The sequence below is a fragment of the Triticum aestivum genome, chromosome 7B, assembly GCF_018294505.1.
Source record: "Triticum aestivum cultivar Chinese Spring chromosome 7B, IWGSC CS RefSeq v2.1, whole genome shotgun sequence".
In the NCBI taxonomy this organism is placed as follows: domain Eukaryota; kingdom Viridiplantae; phylum Streptophyta; class Magnoliopsida; order Poales; family Poaceae; genus Triticum; species Triticum aestivum.
The window spans coordinates 488,756,735-488,773,821 of NC_057813.1; positions in this window are offsets into that span (position 1 = coordinate 488,756,735).

Below are 17,087 nucleotides of genomic sequence, written 5' to 3' on the forward strand. Positions count from 1 at the left end.
TGTCGTACGAATGCGAAAAGCCAGGATACTCTTACCTTTTACCCCCTAGCTGTGCGAATAAGCTGCCTATAAGAGAGGCGAGGATCCTAGATCCAAATCACACCATCCTCCTTCCGCAAGTACTCACCGAGGCGCATCTGACAAAAAATCCATTCCAACATGGACAGTCGACGCGGCTCCTCTTCTCGCGCTCCCAGTCCTCAGCCAGGAGATTGGAGGAGATGCTCAGTCCCGCATAGCGAGTTAGTGACGCTCCAAATAGAGGGATACCTTCCCCCGGCCTTTATGGTTCCGGTTCGAGCCGGACTGGCCACCTACAAGGGTGGGAAGCAGGCGGAGAGCGTCCCCAATCCCTCCAAAGGAGAGCGGGTATGCTTCGTCCCCTACTTAATAAGGGGACTCGGATTTCCTATACATCCGTTTCTTCGGGGGCTCCTGGAGTTCTATGGACTCCAACTTCACCACCTCACGCCTGCCTCCATTTCGCACATCGCGGGCTTTGTAGCTCTTTGCGAGCTGTTCTTGGGCATCGAGCCCCATTTTGCGCTATGGAAGAGGCTGTTTTGCCTCGTACCCCGTTCTCACGAGGGGTCGATATATCAAGTGGGTGGAGCCGAAATATGGCGCATCGCCGGGACCGGATATCTATCCGGAACCCTGAAGAAGGCATCCGAAGACTGGCCTTCGGAGTGGTTCTATATGGAAGACGCCCCGCTACCGGATCCAGTTCGGATCGGACTCCCGGAGTTTAGCAACGCTCCTATGAAGAAACGCCTGAGTTGGCGCCCGCGGAGCCCTCAACGGGAAGATGATAGGAGCGTCCACTATCTGATGGGCCGGATATGGCTACTAGCCCATTCCGGATTAACCATGATTGGAGTCATGGCCACATGCATTATGCAAGGGGTGCAGCCGCTCCAATATAGGGGCCACCCCATGTGGGATTTTAACGGGGAGAATGACGCCACCCATCATGGCCGCACGGGGCCGGGATCGGCCGCCGATCTGGTGAAGATCCTGTCCGGCTTGTACAAGGGGGAGAAGGAGGACTTCCTCCGCACGAATCCATTGAATGGATTCTCCATGAATAACCCTCGGAGCTGGGTAAGCGGACGCTTATATATCCGATCCGTGCTTTCAAAGGTAAGTGTCTTACTTTATGATTTCAACGCAGGAAATACGCCGGGATGTGGCGGGCATAGAAAGCCCAACTCCACAACCCGAGGATCCGGGAAGATCCCTTGATCCGGCCTCCGAAGAGGATCCGAACATAAAGGTGGATTTGATTGACGGGGTGTTCCACCAGCTCAGCATAGATAATGCTTTAGTCGCCATTACGGCTGACTACCCCGGTTTGTGTCCGGCTTCCCAGGTGAGTAGGACCGAAGTCCTGACACCGTTACTGTTTTAATGCTTATTTCTGACCACTGTGCACCAATGGTGCTTGGCAGGAGGTGCCTTTACGGCGGGAAGCCGAGCCCGCGGCGACTGACCAAACGAGGTCAGTGCAGCCTAGCAGGCGGAAGAGGAGTGCGGCACGAATCGAAACGTCGCCGCAAAGGTATGGTGCACCATTGTCTTTTAAGGGAAAGACTCCTGGGAGGCATATTAATGCTCATGATTCTTCCAGGGGAAAGAGCGCTCGCCGGACTGAGTCCGGAGAGGGTGCCCACCAAGCCTCCGCCAGCCAGGCTCCAACGCCTGGTCTGGAGGGGGAGGCAAGCGCAAGGCGCGAGCCGGATACTCCTCCAACGTAGGATGCCGACAGGTTGTCCGCCACCAGGTCTGAGGTGGAGAGCGCCTGAATCACAGGCGCCGTCAGACAGTTCTTCGTGACGCGTGTTTCTCCCCCGAGGCATTAAATGCCTTTAATGCGGGAGACGCGCACCTCCGTGCTGCTCAAGATGGTTTAACCAGAGCCATGGAGCAGTATGTAAAGGACATACGGGTAAGGAATTTTAATAGTTATATATGCCAGTAGCCCCCGAGACTTAAAATAGTTAAACTAACTGATTTAAGGATCAATTGTTATGCAGGATCTTACTGAGAAGAATACCCACCTGTCTCAGGAGCTTCAAGAATGCAAGGCCCAACTTGAGGCCGCACTAGCTGCTGCCGGGGGAGCCACGGAGACCCCCTCTGGTAATTCATATTTTGAAAAGAGAAGTAGTTTATGAAGTGCGGCGTGTGTGTATAGTCTGACAATAATATTGCAGAGGATGCCAGACTAGATCCGGACAAGCAACAGCTGCTGCGCCAGTTGAAGGCCGGCGAGAGGGTGCTTATGAGGGTGCAGCAGGAGAGGAACAAACTCCAAGATGCCAACACCCAGCTGGGCGAAGAACTAAAAGATGTTCGGGTCCAGCTGTCTAACTCCGTAAAGGAGAATTGGCGGCTTCATCGCGGCATTTATAGTAAGTGCTTGAGCAAACTCTTTTGAAAAGAAGAGTTCGGCGAGGAAGTCGTTTGACAGAAATGTGTCTGTAGGTGTGCTCACGGGTCGTCCGGCGGAGGAGATGCCTGGTTCCACGGGAGACCCTCTTCCCGAGCTGCTGCAACTGCACGAACGTGTTCGGCAGGCAATGAGCGGCGTCGTTCAGGCCTTATGGCCTTTCGTCTCCCTACCCGAGGGTCTTGGAGGGCTTGCTGAGAAGCTTCAGGGAGTACGGCGGCGTCTCCGTCTGTGGAAGATATCGGCCTGCCGTCAAGGCGCCAGGGAGGCCTGGGCCATGGTGAAGACGCGGTACCCGAAGGCTGACCCAAACCACATGGCCGAGGTCGGACCTGTGGGGCCCGATGGGAAGGAGATCCCTATGAGCCTGATGTACGACCAAGTAGAGTTGGCCGTGAAATATTCCCAACAGGACTGTAAATTAGACAGCCTACTAGATGGGATTGAAGAGGAGTACAATCAGTCTGTTTGACGATGTGATTTTAAAATGACATGTAAAATGCCTTCTAGCCGGATTGTAGATCGTTTGCCTTTGCGGACCTTTTCGCTTCAACCTCGGGACCCAACGGTCCGGAGTGTGTCCGAATACCCTTACGGTTATAAAAGAATCGGGGCATGCATGGAGACAAGGCGTAGGGGTCATAATTGCTTTATCAGACAAGTGCCCAACTAGCTATGTTATATTACATGGTTAGTAAGAAACATCTTCCAGGGAGAATAGTTCCGTTAAGGGTTCCTTTCCCTGGGAGGCATGCCCTAAAGTGCATGTCCGAACTGCGAAAATAGCAGAAAAAGCATCTGGGGGCAGATAAATAAGTAAGTAATAAATCATCTTTCAGGTCACCGACCGAATATTCCCTTAAGAACGCTAGCCTTCGGCTTCACCCAGTCTGAGGTACACATCCGGCTGACCCGGCAGTAACAATTGCAGAGGTGCTCCCTTTACCTCCTAGCCGAACAATTGGGAACGTAGGGGTAAGCACAGGAGCCAGGCAACCCGGCTTGGCCAAAACTTAAGTCATATCAATGCATATAATGGTGATCAAAAGGTACATGCGGAAGTGTGACACATGTGGTGGGCATGAAGCCCATATAAATAAGCTTCTGTTAAAGAAGCCCCCAGGTATAACGAGTGCGAGTAGCACATCGAGTGAGTGCGAACAAAGCGTAGATTAGCCCTCAAGAGGTTTGTACTGAAAGAGGGAGGAAAAAGGAGGGAAAACAAAGACAGCGAAAAAACATGAAAGGTGGACGGAGGAAGGAGACGAACCCTGAGTCCGGCGCTAGGCGTAAAATCTTCGGAGACGGGCTGCGTTCCATGGGTTTGGCTCGAGTCGGTTGTCAGATGCGTTGCATAGACGGTATGCACCGCCGGTAAGGACTTGGTCGATGATGAAGGGACCTTCCCATTTGGGCTTAAGTTTGTCCTTTTTCTTGTCCGACAGGCGTAGAACTAGCTCGCCAACATTATAAGTTTTGGCCCGTACTTCTCTGCTTTGATATCTTCGAGCCTGCTGTTGATAGAATGCGGAACGGGATTTTGCCACGTCGCGCTCCTCCTCTAAAGCGTCCAAACTGTCCTGCCAATCCAACTTGGCTTCTCTTTCCTCGTACATGCGCACGCGAGGTGAGTCATGAATTATATCGCAGGGCAAAACTGCCTCAGCGCGTATACCATAAAAAATGGTGTGAATCCGGTTGTGCGGTTTGGCATGGTCCGCAGCCCCCAGAGTACGGAGTCGAGCTCCTCTACCCAGTGCGTGTTAGATTCCGTGAGGGACCGCACTAATCTGGGTTTGATGCCGCTCATGATTAGACCATTTGCTCGTTCCACTTGACCATTAGTTTGAGGGTGGTAGACTGAAGCGTAGTCGAGCTTGATGCCCATGTTTTTGCACCAGAGTTTAACCTCGTCGGCCGTGAAATTCATGCCGTTATCAGTGATGATGCTGTGGGGGACGCCAAAACGGTGTACTACCCCGGATATGAAGTCTATCACAGGTCCGGATTCTGCCGTTTTAACCGGCTTGGCCTCTATCCATTTGGTGAATTTGTCCACCATGACCAATAAGTATTTGTGCTTGTGGGTTCCCCCTTTAAGGGGTCCAACCATGTCAAGCCCCCAGACCGCGAACGGCCAAGTAATGGGTATAGTTTTGAGGGCGGTGGGTGGCATGTGGCTCTGATTAGCAAAGAGCTGGCAACCGACGTATCGTTGGACTAAGTCCTGAGCATCTGCCCGGGTGGTCGGCCAATAAAATCCTGTACGGAAGGCCTTGCCTACAAGGGCCCGAGCAGCGGCGTGGTGCCCGCCGAGTCCGGCGTGAATTTCAGCCAGGAGATTTCGCCCTTCCTCTTTGGAGATACACCTTTGAAGGACTCCGGTTGTGCTTTTCTTATAAAGTTCTCCCTCATGGACCTTGTAGGCTTTAGATCGCCGAACTATGCAGCGGGCCTAATTTTGGTCTTCGGGAAGTTCCTGCCTGATTAAGTAGGCTAGGAATGGTTCCGTCCACGGGGCAATTACTGCTAGTATTTCGTGGGCTGAATCTGTTATGTCGTTGGCTAAGCCACCGATTGTGTCAGAATGTTCTGCGTTAGGTGATGCAGTTGGTTCTGGATTGTTATTTCCGGACTCCTCTTCCCATAATACGGATGGCTTAAAGAGCCGTTCCAGGAATATGTTTGGAGGGACGGCATCGCGTTTTGCGCCGATGCGTGCCAACACGTCTGCTGCCTGGTTATTATCCCGGGCTACATGGTGAAATTCGAGTCCTTCGAACCGGGCTGACATTTTTAGGATGGCGTTACGGTAGGCTGCCATTTTCGGATCCTTGGTGTCAAAGTCTCCATTTACTTGGGATATTGCGAGGTTTGAATCGCCGCGCACCTCTAGGCGTTGAATACCCATGGAGATTGCCATCCGGAGGCCATGTAGAAGGGCCTCGTATTCGGCTGCATTGTTGGAGTCCGTGTACATTATTTGAAGCACATATTGGACTGTGTCTCCGGTTGGGGACGTCAAGACGACGCCAGCCCCCAAGCCAGCCAACATTTTAGAGCCGTCGAAATGCATGATCCAATTGGAGTATGCGCCGTACTCTTTAGGGAGTTCGGCTTCGGTCCATTCGGCGATGAAGTCAGCCAGAACTTGTGACTTGATAGCTCGCCGTGGTTTGTAGGTTATATCAAATGGTAAGAGCTCAATGGCCCATTTTGCCATCCTGCCCGTCGCATCGCGATTGTTTATAATGTCGTTGAGAGGTACTTCGGAGGCCACCGTTATGGAACACTCTTGAAAGTAGTGTCGCAGCTTCCGAGATGCCATGAACACCGCATACGCTATCTTTTGATAGTGTGGGTACCGGGACTTGCATGGAGTTAAGACAGTGGATACGTAGTACACTGGTTTTTGAAGAGGGAATTTGTGCCCTTGTGTTTCTTGTTCAACGACGAGTACCGCGCTGACAACTTGATGTGTTGCTGCGGTATATAACAACATCGGTTCGCCCAGGATGGGCGCGGCCAGGACCGGGTTTTTTGCCAATACGGCCTTAATTTCTTTGAGTCCGGCCATGGCAGCATCTGTCCATTCGAAATGTTCGATGCGCCGGAGGAGGCGATAGAGGGGCAGTGCCTTTTCTCCCAAACGGGAGATGAAGCGGCTTAGAGCCGCCACACATCTAGTTAGTTTTTGTATTTGCTTGAGGTATTTTGGGATATCCAATTGTGACAGAGCTCGGATCTTGGCTGGGTTTGCTTCAATTCCTCTACCGGATACAATGAAGCCCAAGAGCTTTCCGGCTGGTACGCCGAAAACACATTTTTCCGGGTTGAGCTTAATGTCATATGCTCGGAGGTTGTCGAATGTCACCCTCAAGTCGTCTACTAGAGTTTCAACGTGTTTGGTCTTGATGACCACATCGTCTACGTATGCCTCTACTGTTTTGCCTATCTGGGTGGCCAGACATGTCTGAATCATGCGCTGATATGTTGCGCCGGCGTTTTTGAGTCCGAAGGGCATTGTGTTGAAGCAGAATGGTCCGTATGGAGTAATAAATGCTGTTGCGGCCTGGTCTTTTTCCGCCATCTTGATTTGATGGTATCCGGAGTATGCGTTGAGGAAGCACAATGAATCGTGCCCTGCGGTAGCATCGATGATTTGGTCGATGCGAGGGAGAGGGAAAGGGTCCTTTGGACAGGCCTTGTTAAGGTCTTTGAAATCGACACAAAGGCGCCAGGATTTGTCCTTTTTTGGTACCATTACCAGGTTGGCTAGCCAATCCGGATGTTTTATATCTCTAATGAATCCGGCTTCTAAGAGTTTGGCTAGCTCCTCTCCCATTGCCTGTCTTTTGGGTTCGGAAAATCGCCGAAGAGCCTGTTTGACTGGCTTGAATCCTTTTAGGATATTTAGGCTGTGCTCTGCCAGCCTGCGCAGGATTCCTGGCATATCTGAAGGGTGCCAGGCGAAAATGTCCCAATTTTCCCGAAGGAATTCTTGTAGTGCGGCTTCTACATCAGGATTTAATTGTGCCCCAATGGAGGCCGTATTTGTGGGGTCCGTTGGATGAACCTGGAATTTGACTATTTCGTCTGCTGGTTTAAAAGAGGTGGACTTAGACCCCTTATCGAGTATCACATCGTCCCTATCCACCGTGGAGCACAGCGCAGTGAGTTCCTCTGCCGCTAGGGCTTCGGATAATGCCTCTAGGGCCAGTGCGGCTGTCTTATTTTCAGCGCGGAGTGCTATATCTGGATCACTAACGAGAGTGATTATTCCATTGGGCCCGGGCATTTTGAGCTTCATGTACCTGTAATGGGGTATAGCTTGGAAGATTGTGAATGCCTCTCGCCCTAACAAGGCGTGGTATCCGCTGCCGAATGGGGCCACTTGGAACGTGACCTCTTCGGACCTGTAGTTGTCCGGCGAGCCGAACACTACGTCTAGTGTGATTTTTCCTGTGCAGCGTACTTCTCGACTAGGGATTATTCCCCTGAAGGTTGTGCTGCTTCGCTCAATGTGGCTCCAGTCAATTTCCATTTTTTGAAGGGTTTCCTCATAGATGAGGTTTAATCCGCTGCTGCCATCCATGAGTACCTTGGTAAGACGAAAGCCGTCCACTATCGGACTGAGGACCAATGCAGCTGGTGCTCGAGCTGTTCGGAATTTAGGTTCATCGCTGGCATTGAAGGTGATAGCTGTGTCGCTCCATGGATTTGTTGTTGCTACCTGGTAGACTTCGGCGAGGCTGCAGATTGTTCGCTTCCGCATGTTATTTGATGCGAAAGTCTCGAAGACTGTTAATACCGTACTGGTACTGTTGGGCTGGTTGTCCGGGGCTAGAAAGCCTTCGCCACTTTTGGCCACCTGCCGTAGTATCCAACATGCTCGAAGGCTATGTGTTGGAGTGGCGCCCTCCGTACTGTGGATTTTGCAGGGTCCGTTGAGCCATCCCTCCAGTACGGTTCCGTGCCCTTTAGGGTTTTTTTGCTTTTTGGTTTTTAATCCAGGTGCTTGAGTATGATGCACCCTTTTATTTTGGACTGGGGTTGTATTCAGGGCCGGATTGTCCCAAAACCTAGTTTCAGTTTTCCAGGCGCTCTCCATCGCACAGTATTTTTGTACAATGGTCGCTAGGTCGGCGAAGCGTGTAACTTCGCAACGACTTATGGCGTTTATGATTCCCTTGTCCGTGCAATTGTTGCAAAAAATTGAAATCGCGCTTTCCTCACGGCAGTCCTTTATCCTGTTCATAACCAGGAGGAATCTGGCCCAGTAATGATGTACTGTTTCATCGGGCTCTTGCCGTATTTGAGATAGATCGCTTATGTTTGGGTGGGCGGGTGGAATTAAGTTCGGAACCCCGCCCGATCTGAGGCTCAAAGGCCAAGAAGTTTCCGGATTTGGAAGCTTGGTTTGTTGGATGCCTTCCAACAAATCTAGTCCGATGCCTGACTTTAGGTTCAGTATTTGATTGACGTTCGTCCCTCCGCGGGAATCCGGCATGGAGGGATTGGGAATCCGGACATAGCTGGTTTTTAACATAGAAGAAGAGTCGCCGCATTGTTCCTCTACCACAACAACGTGGTGGGTAGCCTGGGGAGAGTTAATTTCTCTCAGATCGGTTTTAAGACCAATCTGATCGTAGTCTGTAGCGACTCCCAGGGCGGCGATGCGATCCAAGAGCTCGTTTACGGAGGAGAGCTCAATCGGATCTAGCTGCTCGGCGAATTCCGAGCTGACGTGAAGATCACTTTTGATGACCTGAGAGGTCATCGTCGGAGTGGTGGCCGAGCAGGCGGTCATAAGAAAACCACCTAGCCGGATAGTTTGGCTGGCGGCCAAAGCTCCCTTGACGACGGCACCGTCTTTAAAGACGGGAAAAGGCATCCTTCTTGATTGCGACGGCACAAAGGAACTCTCAATGAAAGCACCAATATCGGTGTCAAAACCGGCGGATCTCGGGTAGGGGGTCCCGAACTGTGCGTCTAGGCGGATGATAACAGGAGACAAGGGACACGATGTTTTACCCAGGTTCGGGCCCTCTTGATGGAGGTAAAACCCTACGTCCTGCTCGATTAATATTGATGATGTGTGTTACAAGAGTAGATCTACCACGAGATCAAGGAGGCTAAACCCTAGAAGCTAGCCTATGGTATGATTGTTGTTCGTCCTACAGACTAAAGCCATCTGGTTTATATAGACACCAGAGAGGGCTAGGGTTACACAGAGTTGGTTACAATGGTAGGAGATCTACATATCCGTATCGCCAAGCTTGCCTTCCACGCCAAGGAAAGTCCCATCCGGACACGGGACGAAGTCTTCAATCTTGTATCTTCATAGTCAGGGAGTCCGGCCGATGATGATAGTTCGGCTATCCGGACACCCCCTAATCCAGGACTCCCTCAATAGTCCTTGGACATTATCAATGATGTATATCAGCAAGTACGTGACTTGTTTGTGGGACTATGCTTGTATAATTACTGTCCTAAAAGGTCTCTAGTCGAAAGGGTTGTGTGGAAGCGCAACCGACTAGACTAGCATATGACACGGTCGATAGCTCGATCTCACTAGCCATGGAGCATTGGATGCTAACCGAATAATATGGACTCGGAAGGATCTGGTAGGATTTGACATAGTTGGATCCGAGTCGAGATAAGGTCCGAGTCGGACAGACCCAACTATGAGACATAACGATAAGTCATCTGTGAGTCTCTAGTACAACATACGTTCTATGTCCTAAGACCTAAGCTGGCGCATGTACTTGGGATGGTGACAGACCTTCTTCGGGCCGACCAAATGCTACTCCATGATTGGTTAGTTACAAAGGTAAGTTTCAGGCTTGTCCAGACCCATGCTGCCAGACATGGTCGAGCAAGATGGGATTTGCCCCTCCGATCAGGAGAGGTATACTTTGGGCCCCTCGTGTGATCCGACCAGGATAAGCATGGTCATGCGACAAGGATTATGAGATAATCCGGTTTGTGGTCGGCATCACTGGAACGAGAAAGAGGTCGGGCTAGCACAAGGATGACATACTCGCCTTGATCCCAACAACATATATTGTGTGGCAAAGGGAACAAAAGTGTGATGTACAGGTTCGCCTAACCATGTCTGCTTGGTGGTCGGCACGCCTTGCTAGAGGCCGCTACCAACCGAGCAGGTCGGAGGTGACCCGACCTGCGACCAACCCGACTTGAACCTAAGGGGTCGCGCGCTTAAGGGAAGGAACCTATGAGGCTGGGTCTGACTCCACGAGTCAGATGTGATCCTACTCGGACTCGGATCCAGGTCGTACAGACTTTGGGCTTTAGGACCCATGTGAGGCCCAAGTGTTGAGCCCACGACGGATGCCGATATAAAGTGGAGGTGCGGCACACTCATTCGATTGACCGCTTTGACGCTGTCACTAGGGTTTGCATGTGTGGCAAATAGCCACCTCCACTCGCGCCGACTGAGTGATCGGACCTAGCAGTCCACCGCACGATGTTCCTTTTGCACACGCGAATACTGTTAGATGCGGTGCACCTGCACCGCTTTGGCGAACTTGTACGTGGGATCGGACGACCGGCTGTTCGAGGGAGATTGGACGAGGAGGAGATGATCCACATTGACGCGCTACCCCAACTCTTCTTCTGCTGCATGGCACTGCGCGTCTAGTGGTAACGATCTGTGATTCATCTCCCGGAGAATGTTCTTGGTTGTTTTGCACGTAGGAAAATTTTAGTTTGCAGTCGATGCACCCTACCGTAGATCCCAACACAAAGGCTTCATCAATTATTGGTTTTTCTGCAAAATGTGCACGACTTGGGACTTGGCTAGGGATGTGAAGATCAAAACCCTACAGAAGAATCTGTTCAACATGCAATTTAAATGTCTTGGTGGTTGGGAGACAGTCACGCAGGGGGTCCATGACACTTTAGGGGTAATACAGTGATCATTACTCCGTATGATGGCCACTCCAAGCCATCTTCCGTTGAGTTGTTTAAATTTGACATATGGTCTCGCATCATAGATCTCCCATTAGCTTTCCATGGCAAGATGAAAGCGTTGTCCTCCAAGTTTTGCAAATTTGTGGATTCTGAACCCTCCTCCTTCGACTTCAAGGGAAATTTTTTTACAAAGTAAGAGTCAGGCTTGACGTGCGAAACCCCTCTGAGCAACTCTACCTCGATTGTTCATGGTGGTCAGCGTGAGATATTTGCACTAAAATATGAGAGGCTGCTTGATTGGTGCCAGGTCTGCGGCATGATGGGACACGAGTTTAAAGAGACGACGACAGGGTTCACCCCCCTCGGCTTTGGTTTTAAAAAAATTCAGAGCTGCAACAACTACTCGCTGGGCTACTCGGAGGAGGAGAAACAATAAGCAACAGCCGAGGGGTTCAGGGGAGCCTCGGTATGACAACCGTATGCAAGAGTAGCACGAGAAAGGGGAGCACGGTGATGCAGATGTGGAGGAGGAAGACCTGAGCCACAAGTGCTCATATGACCAGATAGTTGATTCTGTGAACCCGTCGGCAACAACAAGTATGGATCCAATCGTTGTTGGTAAGGGAAGTGGAGGTGCCGAGGCTGTCCCGCCAAGCCCGTCACTAAATGAAGACCCAAAGCGATCAAGGACTACTACGATGGTCAACAAAAATAGTACAAATGGAGGGTGGAAGTCATCAAGCAATGGCAAAATTAATGAAGCAAGATCAGCGGCCTCCCCGATGGAGGACCCCCGGGCGAATGAATTGCATTTGCTAGAACTGTCGGGGTATAGGCAACGCCCCAACGGTTCAAGAGCTTTGCAAGATAGCGCTAAAGTTTATCCCTAAAGTGCTATGTATAGTCAAAACTCAGATTGGTAGAGTTAGGGCAGCAAATCTTGCTAGCACCTTAGGTTATGATTGCTCTTATGCTATTGATGCCACCAAAAGGAGTGGTGGTCTTGCTATATTCTGAAACAATGAAATAAAGATCGAGGATTTGGGTAACTCAAATTATCATATAGATACCAAATTTTCTGACCTTGTTGGAGTTCCATGGAGAGTGTCCTTTTTATATGGGGAAGCTCAAACACAACAAAGATATAAAACATGCGATACCATGAAGAACTTGGCAAATATGAATGATCTGCCTTGGCTTTGCCTCGGAGATTTTAATGAGGTTTTGAGACATGATGAACATGATGTTATTGGACATCGGAGCTAGACTAAAATACAAGGCTTCTTTGATGCTGTGACATATGCCATTTGGTCGATCTCAATTTCCAGGGGATACCATGGACATTGGAGAAGAAGGTTGTAGGCGGATCCTACATTAGGTTTCGTCTTGACATGGACTAGGGTTGACGAAGTGGTTTGAGCAACTCCCACTGACTATGGTGGAACACTTGACGATGGTGACGTCAGATCACTTGCTGCTACTGCTGAAGCCAGATTCTAGTATTAGAAGAAAGGGAACAATTAAGAGATTCCAGTATGAGGTGATGTGGGACTCACCCAAACTTGAATCAAGCCATTGATTTTGCATGGAATGCGAATGGTTACAATCCAACGGCCAGTAAAGTTCGGGCCAAACTATCTTCCTGGCCAATGATCTGGGAGCATGGAGTAAGTGCACGTTCAGAAGCGTTCTAGACGAAGTAAAGAAATTAAAGGCAGACTTGGATAGATTTATGAATGACGCGATGAGGTTGGGGCCAAACCATGTTGAAATAGAATTGAATGATCGGCTTATAGAGTTGTACTTATGCAAGGAGCTTATGTGGAGGCAGAGGTTGCGGGTTGAGTGGCTCTAGACAAGCGATTGGAACACACACTTTTTCCATCTTCGGGTGTCTATGAGGAGAAGGAAGAATCTTATAATGACATTGCAATGACCAGATGGGAAGCTCACAGAAAACCCAACAGACACTACAGGAATCAGGCACTTTGCCGTCAGCCATGGGTGACGGCAAAGGCATGGATGGGTGACGGCAAAGGCATGGATGGCTGACGGCAAAGACCTTTGCCGTCAGCCAGCAAACGGCAACAGGTCCGGCTGGCAAAGATGAAAAGAGCTTTGCCGTCTCCTGACGGACGGCAAAGAGCCTGGATGGCACACATGGCAGTTCAGGTCCATTAAGTAGTTAACGGCGTGCTTTGCCGTTAGCCAGCAAACGACAAAGATGCAAAGGCCTTTGCCGTCAGCGAGCGGACAAAAAATCTGCCAAATAGGCCAGCCCCCAAACCCTAGGTTGCACAGGTAGGTGCCACGTGGCAGCTTTGCCGTCTGCTAGCGGACAACAAAGACCTTTGTCGTCAGCCAGCTGACGGCAAAGTATATAGTCCCTGTTTTTCCTATTTTTTCCTAAATTCATTCAATTTAACAAAATTTCACACACACACACACAGATATATATATATATATATATATACATTTCAAAATAATTTCAACAATCATACCAACAATAATTTTCCAACAACACATACACATTTCCAACAACAACAACATATACAAGTTTCCAACAACATTTCCATATATACGAGTGTGCAACGAGATATCCAACAAGTTTGCAACAACATATCCAACAAGTTTGCAACAAGTTTCCATAAATAAAAAGGAAGCACAAGCACAAGTAAAAGTTTGCAACAAGTTTACATCAATGCTAGCTTCCTCATCTCAAGCAAATCTGCAAATTAGGAAAGATGAAAGTTAGAAGAAGAAGAAAACTAGCTAGAAGAAAAAGAAGAAGAAGAAGAAGTTTTCTTCTTCTTCTTCTTCTTCTTCTTCTTCTTCTTCTTCTTCTTCTTCTTCCTTCTTCTTCTTCTTCCTTCTTCTAACTAAGGTAGGTAAAAATGCCATTTTTAGCTAAGGTAGGTAAAAATGCTAAGTGTGTAGGTCATTTTAGAGCTAAGCTAGGTAAATAGGTCATTTTGGAGCTAACCTACATAGTTATGCCATTTTTGAGCTAACTAAGCATATTTATTCATTTTGTAGGACAAAATGGTAAGTGTAGGTCATTTTAGAGCCGTCCTAGTTAAAATCGGTCATTTTGGAGCTAGGCAACGTTATTTTGTCATTTTGGAGGAAAATAAACTAATTATATGATAGTTTGGAGCTAAACCAAGGTTATTATGCCATTTTTACCAAAGTGCGCTAATTATGTCATAAATGAAGTAGCTAAGCTAATTATAGATCATTATTGAGCTATCCTAGGTTGTTATACCATTTTGTACATAAGTGAGCTAATTATGTCATAAATGAAGTAGCTAAGCTAATTATAGATCATTATTGAGCTATCCTAGGACGTTATGCCATTTTGTACCTAAGTGAGCTAATTATGTCATAAATGAAGTAGCTAAGATAATTATAGATCATTATTGAGCTATCCTAGGTTGTTATGCCATTTTGTACCTAAGTGAGCTAATTATGTCATAAATGAACTAGCTAAGCTAGCTATAGATCATTATTGAGCTATCCTAGGTTGTTATGCCATTTTCTAGCTAACAAAGCATTCGTTAAGCAAAACACTTGGGAAAACTTACCATAATCCGGGAGGTGAAGGACCGGTCGGGGTTGCGCCACCGCGAGGGATCGGTCGATCCTTTGTGGGAGGCGTGCTGCATGAAAGATCATTTGCAATGTTTAGTTAGCATGATGCAACTGAAATGTGAATACTAGTAACTAATGACCATTCAAATGAAACTCACCGTGTCCGCTATAGCAAGCTGGGGCATTAGTGGAGGGGTCTGGCTGGTTTTCTCGCACACGGACTACACATTTTGTTTTCACGAGTCAGTCATATTAGTTAGTAATGAAACAAACATTGCGTGCGTGATTTGGCTAGTATGCGGGAGAAACTTACCATGAGGATCTCATATTGGGCCTGGTGACTCGCGTCGTTCCGCTTCCTCTCTGCCTCCAACAGATTAGCCGTCCTCTCCCCCATCTCCCTCACCTTCTCCTCCGCCTGCCTGGTTGCCTCCACCACAAGCTCCTGGTCCCTAGCCTCGATAGCGAGATCCATTGGCCATGGTTGAGGCCTCATCTTGGGAAGAGACTTCCTCTGCCCCTTCTTGATCTCCGAGAGACTTCTAGGACAACGTATGAGTCCATCCCCAATGTCTACGTGGCCATGTTTCCTCCCATCACCAGATAGCATCACGAGCTCAGGATCAAAAGGACGCTGGCTCGAGTTGAAGTCCTCACCTTTCATCTGCTTCCCCCCAGTCTCTATACCTCACAAGCTTGTCGTGGGAGGAGATGTTGGTGAATCTCTCTGGATGATTGAGGTCATCCTCCGAGAATGCCTTGGCCTTCTTGTACGGGGCACTATGGGCCATGGCATAGAGGTCGTACAGCGGCGGCACCTCCTTCTTGTTGTGTTGCGCCTAAAAGAGAGGAATATGGTAAATTAGTAATTAAAGCTAGCATGAAGAATGAAATTGCATGAATCGAACCACATACTCAGTGATCCCCGTACTCAAACAGGTTGGAGCTCCCTTGATGGTGCGGCACACCTTGCATTTGGGCACGCTTGGCCCCGTCCTTGTTGTGGACGGCTAGCCATTGGGGAGAGCACCACTCATCCACCAACCTCTCCCAATAGTCCATCTTATCCGCACACCATCTCGGGGGGCACCTAAGTTAGACAAAGAGAAATTTCAGCGCTACGCCTATGAATCAAATCAAGGAAACTAGTACAAGGCCTTAAGAATAGGTAATTACCTTCATGTACTTGTCCTTACTCAGATACATGACACGACACTTCTTCTTCTGCCTCCTGATGTTAGTCGAGGCGTAGTAGTCTTGGACAACCTGCACCCGAGCCTCGTGCCATGTGTTCTGAAGTAGGCGCTTGCACTCGACTTTGAGGACCATAACCGCCTCCACCTCGTGTTCCTCTAGACACCTGTAGAAGGTCTACAATCAAACAAGATAACACTAATCATTAGTACAATCACTAGGTACCGTTGATTTTTAATTCTACAAAGGAGAAATTACCCAAAACTGTCGTCTCACAATGTCGACCACCGTCTCGCACACGACACCGTCTACCATCTCCCCAGTGGGGCCGGGGCAGCCTCGTACAACTCCCAGGTCAGTGTTAGCTATGGAATCTCACCCTCACCGGGCAACGTGACCCACCCCGGGAAGTGGTGCCGAACTAGAGTACCAAGGACCTGGTTGGGCCTGCGGACACCATCTGCGTGTATCCAACCCCTGCAGTATGACAAGGCCAACACATTAGATATTAATTTGAACAAACATGAAGCCAAAGGTTAAAAAAGAGTAAATGCACTTACTCCTCCCCGTTAGGCTGAATCAACCACCTTTGGTCGCGGGTCGCCGGCACGGACGATAGCTTAGTACCACCACACTGGTAGACCTTCTTGCCCTCCTCAACCCGCTTGCTCTCGCTGTAGCTATCCTCAGATAAGGTCTCCTCGACACCATCATCATGGTCGCTAGTCTTCGGAGTCATGTGTGACAAAGACTCTGGGACCCTAGTCTCCTGGGAGGAAGACTGTGGGACCCGAGTCTCCTGGGAGGAAGACACTGGGAACCGAGGCTCGGCGACCAGAGGCTCGTCGACCCGAGGCTCATGGACTAGAGTCTGACACGGGTCCAAGTCAGACGGGTCCAGGTCAGACGAGTCCACCTGAGATGGAGCACTCCGGTGGTACCAAGATTTAGCGGGGGGTGGCGGCGAGGAAGGCAGAACAACCTTCCTACCTCTCCCAGCGCCCCATCCACCTCTACCTGCACTCCTCTTCTTCTCCCGGCCGAAGAAGAAGCACCCACGGAAGGTGCTGGGCGTGTGTGCATGCTGTCTACCAGCGCTCTCCGAAGGTTTTGGGGTGCAATAACAACACCTCTCCCACGCGCCGAGCTAGGAGGCTCAGAGCGCTCTCGACCCAAGCCCACCATCTGTCAACACCTGCAATGAAAAAGAGTAAACGAAATTAGTACAACATAAACATAATAATTTTTTTAGTGTGTATCATCATCATGAACATAATAAAAAACTGGATACCTAATAACATAAACTAATTAATATCGGGGTGTTGGTGTCGGTGGTGCCATGTCGGGATCTCAGGGTGTCGTGTCGGGGGTCGGGGTGTCGGTGGTGTCGTGTCGGGGTGCTGTGTTGGGGTCT